Source organism: Marmota flaviventris, chromosome 7, assembly GCF_047511675.1.
Source record: "Marmota flaviventris isolate mMarFla1 chromosome 7, mMarFla1.hap1, whole genome shotgun sequence".
Classification (NCBI taxonomy): Eukaryota; Metazoa; Chordata; class Mammalia; order Rodentia; family Sciuridae; genus Marmota; species Marmota flaviventris.
In genome coordinates this window covers 69912774-69922006 of record NC_092504.1, presented here as the reverse complement: position 1 = coordinate 69922006, position 9233 = coordinate 69912774, and the positions used below count along the sequence as shown (strand labels likewise).

At 41.1% G+C, this 9233-nt stretch overlaps 1 pseudogene; it reads left to right on the top strand.

Moving 5' to 3' along the window:
* Positions 1 to 4616: 4616 nt before the first annotated feature.
* Positions 4617 to 5517, top strand: LOC114096253 (lathosterol oxidase pseudogene; annotated as a pseudogene).
* Positions 5518 to 9233: the final 3716 nt, after the last annotated feature.

Below are 9233 nucleotides of genomic sequence, written 5' to 3'. Positions count from 1 at the left end.
TCTCTCCTTATTCCAATTGGGGTGTCGTGGCTACCACGCCGGCAGGTCACTGGGCCTGTTCTGGGCGCTGGCGGCGGCTCTGTTCTGCCCCTACTCCAATTGGGGTGACGAGTGTACCCCGCCGGCAGGCCACCGGGCCTGATCCGCCGGTCGGTTGCAGGTTTGCCTACCCTGCAGGCGCGGGCGGCGGCTCTACTCTGCCCCTACTCCAAATGGGGTGATGTGTCTGTCGTACCGGCAGGCCACTGGGCCTGTCCCGCTGGTCGGTCGCAGATCTGCCCACCTTTCGGGCACGGGTGGAGGCTCTGCTCTTCCCCTACTCCAATTGGGGTGTCGTGACTACCCCGCCTACAGGACGCTGGGCCTGTTCCTGGCACGGGCGGCGACTCTGCTCTGCCCCTACTCCAATTAGGGTGGTGTGTGTACCACGCCGGCAGGCTCCTGGGCCTGATCCGCCGGTCTGTTGCAGGTCTGCCTACCTTGGAGGCGCGGGCGGCGAATCTGCCCTGCCCCTCCTACCACGCCTGCGGACCCCTGGGCCTGATCTGCAGGTTGGTCACAGGTCTGCTCACCCTGCGGGCACGGGTGGCGGTTCCGCTCCGCCCCCACTCCAATTGGGGTCACGTGACCACCACACCGGCAGGGCCTGATCCGGGCGTGGGAGAAGGATCTGCTCTGCCCCTACTCCAGTTGGGGTGACGTGTGTACCACACTGGCAGGCCACTGGGCCTGACCCGCCAGGCTGTCACAGGTCTGTTTACCTTGCAAGCACGAACGGCGGCTCTGCCCTGCCCCTCCTACCACGCCCATGTACCACTGGGTCACGGGTCTGCCCACCTTGCGGGTGCGGGTGGCGGCTCCGCTCCGCCCCCTCTCCAATTGGGGTCACGCGGTCACCACGCTGGCGAGCCGCTGGGCCTGCTCCGGGCGCTGGCGGCGGCCCGGCTCCTCCCCTCTGGCTCTACGACAAATTGAGGAGACTTGGGTGTCTGTGCCTCACCCCCCCTACCAGGAGACCAACTGTTTCTGTCACCGCTGGTATTGATGAAGTTCTCTCCTCCGCCGCTTTCTGATGACATGAGATCTCTGCCATGTTTGTATCCTATGCAAATGGCAGCATTTCGTTCCCCTTGCCGGGCAACCAAAGCACCGGGTGAGTCCTGACCGGCCCTCAGCAGGACCCGGACCGAGAAGCAGTTTCCGCGGGCTCCTAGCCCCGGGCCAGGGAAGTTCCGGGAGCCGGAACTTGGCCGCTCCGTGCTCGGTGTAAGCTCCTATAAGTGTAGGCTCCAAGAAGCAGTCCCCGCGGGCTCAGTTCCAGGAGCCGGAATTCGGCCGCTTAGTGCTTGGTGTATGCTCTGATAGGAGCAGGGTCCAAGAGGCAGCCTCCGCAGGCTCCGCGGCCCTGGGCCAGGGCGGTTCCGGGACGGTACCGGGAGCTGGAACTCGGCCGCCCCGCACTCGGTGTTCGCTCCGATAAGATCAGGTTCTAAGAAGCACCCAGGCACTGAACCCTAGCAATCTGTCTGCAAGCCGCAAGCGAATTGCAGCCTGAAATTACCTGTTCTATGGCTGAATGAGCTGCGGTCAGTCGAAAACAGGTATGGTGACGTCAGCTTTCCAACATGGTGGCTGCTGGCCTCCTCTGTAGTCTGACTGGTGTGGAGAACCGAGATGGACCGCTTTCTTCCCCCATCTCGAACCCAGAATTCAGCCCTGAGTACGGTGCTTGCACGGCTGGCAGAAACTGCAGCGCTGTATCCCTGCGTCGCTATCTCCTCGTTTCCCAGCGCGCGCTGCAGACTCTAGCCGCGGGGCGATTTGCTGAATAAGCAGTGTTACCCTCCGTGCGACAAACCTCTCGCGTTTGAGTCCCCGTAGCCGATCCTCGTGCGATGGAAATCCTTCCTCCAGGTTCCGGAGCTCCCCACTATTGCTGGAAATTCCTAACAAGATATCCTTTAGCCGTCCTGACTTGTCATACTCCCACACAGTGAAGCAGCACACGGGGGCAATGCACTCCCCTCGCCGCCATCTTGAGAGAGACTACTGTTTTCCATATTGCTATACTAATGTACTTTCCAACTAATGATGTATAAGAGTTCCTGTTTCTCCATATCCTTGCCAGAATTTATTTATTAATTTTTTTGTTTGTTTGATGATAGCCAATCTAACTGGGGTGAGATAATTACTCATTGATTTTCTCAGATCATTATCTGAAACATTTTGAGCACTTTTTAATATACATTTTTTTTGCCAATTTTAAGTCTTTAGAGAAATGTCTATTCAAATCATTTGCTCATTTTATTGGATTATTATTATTATTATTATTATTATTATTATTATTATTATTATTATTGTTATTTTGAGTTCCTTATATATTCTGAATATTAAACCTTGAATAGTTTGTGAAATTTTTCTCCCAGTCTAATAAATTGAATCTTAACTCTGTTTATTCTTTCCTTGGCTGTGCAGAAGCTTCTTAGTTTGATATAATCCCATTTGTTTAGGTTTTTTTTTTTTTGCCTGTGCCTTTGGGATTTATCCAAAAAAATCTACCAATCACCAATGTCCTAAAGTGTTCTGCCTGTTTTCGTCTAGTAGTTTCACAGTTTTGGAACATACATTTATGTTCTAAATTGATTTTGAATTGAATTTTGTATGTGGTGAGAGACAGGTGTTTAGTTTCATTCTTCTTGTATATATATCCAGTTTTCTTAGCACAATTTGTTGAAGAGAGTAACTTTTATCAGATATATATTCTTGGTTCATTTGCTGAAAATCCCTGGCTGTAAATAGGTGGATTAATTTTTGGATTTTTCTCTTCTGTTTTATTGGTCTTAGGTGCTTTTATGCTATACTCTGCTGTTTTGATTATTATATTTTTGTAGTATGTTTTGAAGTCAGGTATTGTGCTGCTTCCAGCTTTGCTCCTCTCCTCCTGACTTCCTTGGGATTGCTTTGAGTATTCTGGGTATTTGTTGTTCCATATCAATTCTGTGGTCATTTTTTCAAATTCTGTGAAGAATGCCATTGGAATTTTTTGTGGGTAACAGGGATTGAACTCAGGGGCACGCAACCATTAATTTGTTGATTTTTTTAAATCATAAAGGGATGTTGAATTTTATTGAAGGATTTTTCTGTGTTTATTGAGATGATCATCTGTTTTTTGTCTTCAATCGGTTGATGTACTGTATTATGTTTATTGGTTTGTGTATGTTGAAATGTTTGCAGCCCTGGGATAAATCTCACTTGAACAGAGTATATAATCTTTTGAGGCTGGGCACAAATGCCGCAGTCTGGCTGGGCACACAATCACGAGCCACCACACAGCTTGTAGATTCAAACAGCAACTCTTTATTCCCGAACTCACACCAGCCGTCTACAATCACGTTCTGGGGAAATTCACGTTCTCTGCCCAAATCCACATTCTCTGCCCAAATCCACGTTCTCTGCCCAAATTCACCCTCCACTGGGCTTCCATCTCCAAAATATACTGTCTGAATCCCGTGAGAACTCAAGGGGAACTCAGGCAGCAGGATACGCCCTATTCCCAGGAGGAAATAATCTTAAACCTTAAACCTGGAACCTAAACTGGGAACGCCCTAAACAGGATTATCTTAAACCGGGAACACTCTAATCTGCCTTGGTCCTTGAGCAAGGTCACCTACATTCAATGTCGCTGCAACATGTCAGCAACATGGGGTACGCTGGCAAGGAAATTGTCATACCTACTTGGCTAATGGCTCCCAGCATTTTGATATACTTTTAGATTTAGCCTGGCAGTATTTTGTTGGGAATGTTTACATCTATGTACATTGGGATATTGGTTTATAACTTCCTTTTTTGTTATATCTTTATTTTTTAGAGGTCAGCATAATGATAGCTTCATAGATTGAATTTGGCAGAGTTCTCTTTTTTATTTTTTTATTTGTTCTAAATAGTTATACATGACAGAATGCATTTTGATACATCATACATAAATGGAGTATAACTTCTTATTCTTCTCATTGTACGTAATGTAGAATCATACCAGTCATGAAATCATATATGTGCATAGGGTAATAATATTTTGGAATGGTTTGAAAATAACTGGCATTAGTTATTCTTTAAATAATTTGTACTTAGCAGTGAAACCATTATGTCCTGAGCTTTTCTTTGTTGGGAGACTTTTTATTGCTCCTTAAATTTCTTAGTTTGTTATTGGTCTATTCAGGAATTCATGTTTTCATGATTTAACTCTGGTAGGTTATATGTGTCCAGAGTTTGTCCATTTCTTCTAGGTTTTCCAACTTGTTGGCTTATTGGATCTAAGAATCATTTATATATCAGTTGAAATAACTCCTTTTTCATTTCTGATTTATTTATTTGGGTCTTCTCTCTTGTTTTTCTTGGTTAGCTTGACAAACGTATCATTGATTTTATAAATTTTTTAAAAAAAATATCAACTTTTCTCCTCTCGGCATAGTCCACTTATCGACACTGGACTGCGGTGGCATCTTGGAAGCGGCTGCGGCTGGAGCAGTGTGGACTCTCCAGGTTCAGCACTCATTTGATGACAACTGACTGAGGTTCCTATTGTGTCTTAGTGCACTCTTTTGCTTGTTGGGGCTAAGATGGACCTTGTTCTCAGTGCCACAGATTATTATTTTTTTTACACCATACGTATATCTAGCCACATGGCCAGAGGGTGACATTTTCCGACAAACTATTAGTCTCCTGATTGTAACAAATCTTGGCATTTATATCCTTTATTTCTTTGTGCCACATTGAGCTATTATTTTGTGTATGATCATTCATTAATGAAACATCCACAGTTTTTAAAGAATCAAGTGTATCGAGAGATTAAGTTCACTGTCCAGTCATTACCCTGGATAAGTATCCCCACTATTGCATTGTTCCTGCTAGAGTTGAGAGGTTACAGCAAATTATTTGACAACATAGGAGAGTTTCCAAGTGGTTGGTTTCACCTCATTGTCAGTGTCATCTCCTTCCTTTTTTTTAATTGATATGCTGATCTACTGGATTCACAGAGGCCTTCATCATAGACTTGTATACAAGCACAAATATAAACCTCATCACATTTGGAAGATTTCCATTCCATTTGCAAGTCATGCTTTTCACCCAGTGGATGGCTTCCTTCAGAGTCTACCTTATCATATATACCCTTTTATCTTTCTGTTACACAAAGTGGTTTACTTAGGTTTGTACCTCTTGGTTAATATCTGGACTATTTCCATTCATGATGGTGATTTTCGTGTCCCCCAGATTTTAAAGCCATTTATTAATGGCTCAGCACATCATACAGACCACCCCATGTTCTTTGACTATAACTACGGACAGTACTTCACACTTTGGGATAGAATTGGAGGTTCATTCAAAAATCCTTCCTCCTTTGAGGGGAAAGGACCACTTAGTTATGTGAAGAAGATGGCAGAAGAAAAATGCAACAGCCCTGCAGAAAATGGTTGTAAAAATGAAAAATTATGCAATGGAGAATTTACAAAGACTAAGTAATTATTGCCCAATTATTCTTAAATGGCTTAACAAATACTTTCATAAAGAAATGTGTGTATTGTAACATAAATATATTGGAAAAACATGTTTTGTAAAGGCATTCTACTAGCTGTTTATCAATCAATAAAAATTGATCATCCTGTTAAAAAATCGACTTTTCATTTTATAGATCTTTTATACAGTTTTTAGACTCTGTTTTATTTATTTCTACTCTGATCTTTATTATTTGTTTTCTAAGTAATTTTTAAATTTCCCTTTTGATTTCTTCATTGATCCAATGGTACTTCAAGAATATGTGGTTTATTTCCATAGATTTTTATAATTTTTAAAGTTACTCTTGGAGCTGCGATGTAGCTTGGTGGTAGAGTACTTGCCTAGCATGTGCAAGGTCCTAGATTTGATCCTTAGTACTAAAAAAAAAAAAAATTCTTGTAGATTTTTAGTTTTATTCCATTTGGTCAGAGAAGATGCATGATATGATATTATTATTTTTATTTTAAAGCCTTATTTTGTGGCATAACATATGGTCTCTTTTGGAGAATGTCTCATATGTTGATGATAAAATATGAGTTCTGCTGTTGGGTGAAATGTTCTACAAATATGCTATGTCCAGTGGTCTGTAGTAAAGTTTGACTCTGATGTTTCTTCATTAAGCTTTTGTCTGATGGTCTATGCATTGATGAAAATGGAACTGAAAATTGTAACTGGAAAAAGATGTAGACAGCCATTTAAGATTCTTTCTAACTTAATGTGGCCTTTAAAAAGCAAATGTTCAATGGGAAGATTAGACAAACTGCAGATAGGGCAAAGGGGAAGGAGGTGGGGGAGGGGGCAAGGCAGTAAAAAAATATGGTGGAATGAGATGGACATCACTACCCTAAGTACATGTATAATAAAGACATGAATGGTGCGAATATACTTTGTATACAAGCAGAGGCATGAAAAATTGTGCTCTACATATGTAATATGAATTGTAATGCATTCTGCTGTCATTTGTAAGAAATTATAATAAAAAATTTAAAAAAGCAAAAATTAAAAATGAAATTATGTAATTTGAAGAAAAATAGATGGAACTTGAGAACATTATGTTAAGTGAAATAAGCTAAATCTAGAAGGTCAAAGGTCATTTGTTTTCTCTCATATGTAGAAGCCAGAGAGGTATAAGATCTTATGAAAATTGAAGGGAGACCAGTAGAGGAGAGAAAGGAAACTGGGAGAGGGAAAAGAGGAAAGAAAGGGGGAAATACTGGGCAATGATATTGGCCAAATTATATTGTTATATTGCATGCATATATGAATATGTAACAAGAAGTCCCACCATTATGTACAACTATAATGCGCTAATAAAAAGTAAGGAATAAAGGAAAATAAAGTAAATGTCCCCCTGCCCAAGTGCTCAGTTCTCCATTTGAATTAAACATGTTCAAGTGGGTTTTGATTGAAGATGAGAGGGTAGTTTAGGGATATATTCTGAAAGAATACAAATTTCAGTGTTTCACAAATGTTAAATGTTTTGTTATTTTACTTTCTCTGAATGCTATTTAGGTGATCCACAGCTTCATCTATATAGATACACATAAAAGGGGCTAAGAAAGTTTGGAATTTTTTTATAGGACAAAAGAGAGAGTGCTTGTCTAGCATATACCTGAGGCCTTGTGTTAGATCCTCAGCACTCCTGAAAAAAAAAAAAAAAAAAAAGTGGAGGCCATAGGGTCCCTCTACTGGTAGCTAGTATAAATACAATTCAATTACAAGTGGTGTTTCCTACACATTTGTGGTAATAACTTAAAGTTTAAAAAGTCATCCCAATTCAATGCTAAATTTTTTAACATTGCAGTGTTGTTTATGGGATAGTTTCCACTAAAATACTTTAAAATCTTTCATTTGCTTAATATATGCTTGGGAGCTGTGTGGGTCATTGTCCGAATACATCTGTTTTCCTCTACCTATGCGTGTGGACTTCAATTGTCTTCCTGTCCATAAGCCACAGCTGGTTAGTTTTCTTGGCTTTCATTGGTGTTGGGTTTCTTAAAATAATGCCTCTGTTGTTACTTCCTAGGTTTGGAACATAATTAGAGTAGACAAAAGAGTTAAGCAGATGGAGATCTAAGTGTCAGTTTTATTATAAAGTGATGTGAAATGATAATTGAAGAATGTCACCAGTTTTGCAGTAACAGTAGTTTTCTAGGCTGCACCTAAAAATAGGTAGCTCTTCTCCTAGTTGCTTGCAGTCCAGTCCCTTACACAAAGGGTGGCATATAGTTTGTTTTCCAAACCAAGATACTTTTGAGAGTCAAACAGGTTCTCTAATAGGATGAAATATTAGGACTGTCCTAGGCAAACTGTGCCACAAGATCTGCCTTTTGTCTCATGATAGCAGTCAAAGCAAAAAGCACATCCTCATCAGGCAGGATACTCTTCCAGGAGGAAAGGGAGGAAAGGGGTTAGCCTAGAACACTCAGTTGCTTATTCCTAATACACCAAACAGACGAATCCGTTCTTCACCATTAGGGAGAAGGAAAAATGGGCCAACAAACCAATTATACACATTAAAAACAATTTCATCCTTGTAGACTCCAGAGAAATGTAGAAAGAGGGTTTTACCATCAAGCCTGCTTCTAATATTTGTAGTCAGAAAAGGGCCGTAGTGAGTTGCTCTCAGTATAGATCCTGAAGAGTGGTGTGCAAGAGTCCACATTTAATGATATGATGATGCCTGGTAGATTGAAATTGGCCATGGTGGGAGTGTTAAGAGCATGGGAATTGGCAAACTAGAAATTAGGGACTTCCTATCTCCTTCTTTGTAGAGCTGCTTGTTAAAAATTTACCAGTATACCACTTGACACTTGATCAAAATTTTATTTGCCACAGGTTTATGGTTTTTGCTTTCCCCTGTCCTCATTATCTATTGAAGATATTCATGATAACTGTTATAGGCACATTTATTATTACCATTAAAAAACCCCAAGCTCTGCACCATCTGTATACCTCCTTTTGGACTTTTACTTGGTGGCCTAAATAGCTACAATGGTCTGTGCTCTGAGTCCTCTGTTCTGGCAGAGCCAAGGACCCTGAGAATGGGTTTTCCATTTGGTACGACTAGCCATTCAGTGCATGGTTGGGGAATTTCCCTGCCAAGTTTACTGAGTTGGAAAGCGTAAGTGTCACTTTGATGCTTTTAGACTCTTCCAGGCCTTGGTAATGAGAAGTAGAATTATTCATAGGGGAACTGAAATTTCTGGCAATAGCATTGTTAGTATATCCATAAAACATTTGAGTTTTAGAAGTTAGAATCTACAAGATTTGAGTCCTATTTATGTGGAGAATAATTGTGAAACTTTGTAAAATATTTTTTTGCCAATTGGAATTGTCTTTTTTTTTTTTTTTTTTTAAAAAAAAAGGGGAACAAGTGGGCTGGGGTTGTAGCTCAGTGGTAGAATGCTTGCCTAGCATGTGTGAGGCATTGGGTTTGATCCTCGGCACCACATAAAAATAAACAAATAAATTAAAGGCATTCTTTCCATCTACAACTACAAAAAAATTAAAATTAAAAAGGGAACAATATTCTCCCATAAAGAAAAAAATGTTTTGAGGATAAAATAAAGTAACACATGAAATGTATTATAAATCTTTAAAGAGCTACCTTAAAGTAAAGTATAAGCATTATAAGGACAGTGCATATTTTGTGGTAAATGGAGAGAGTTGTTAGTTCTGAC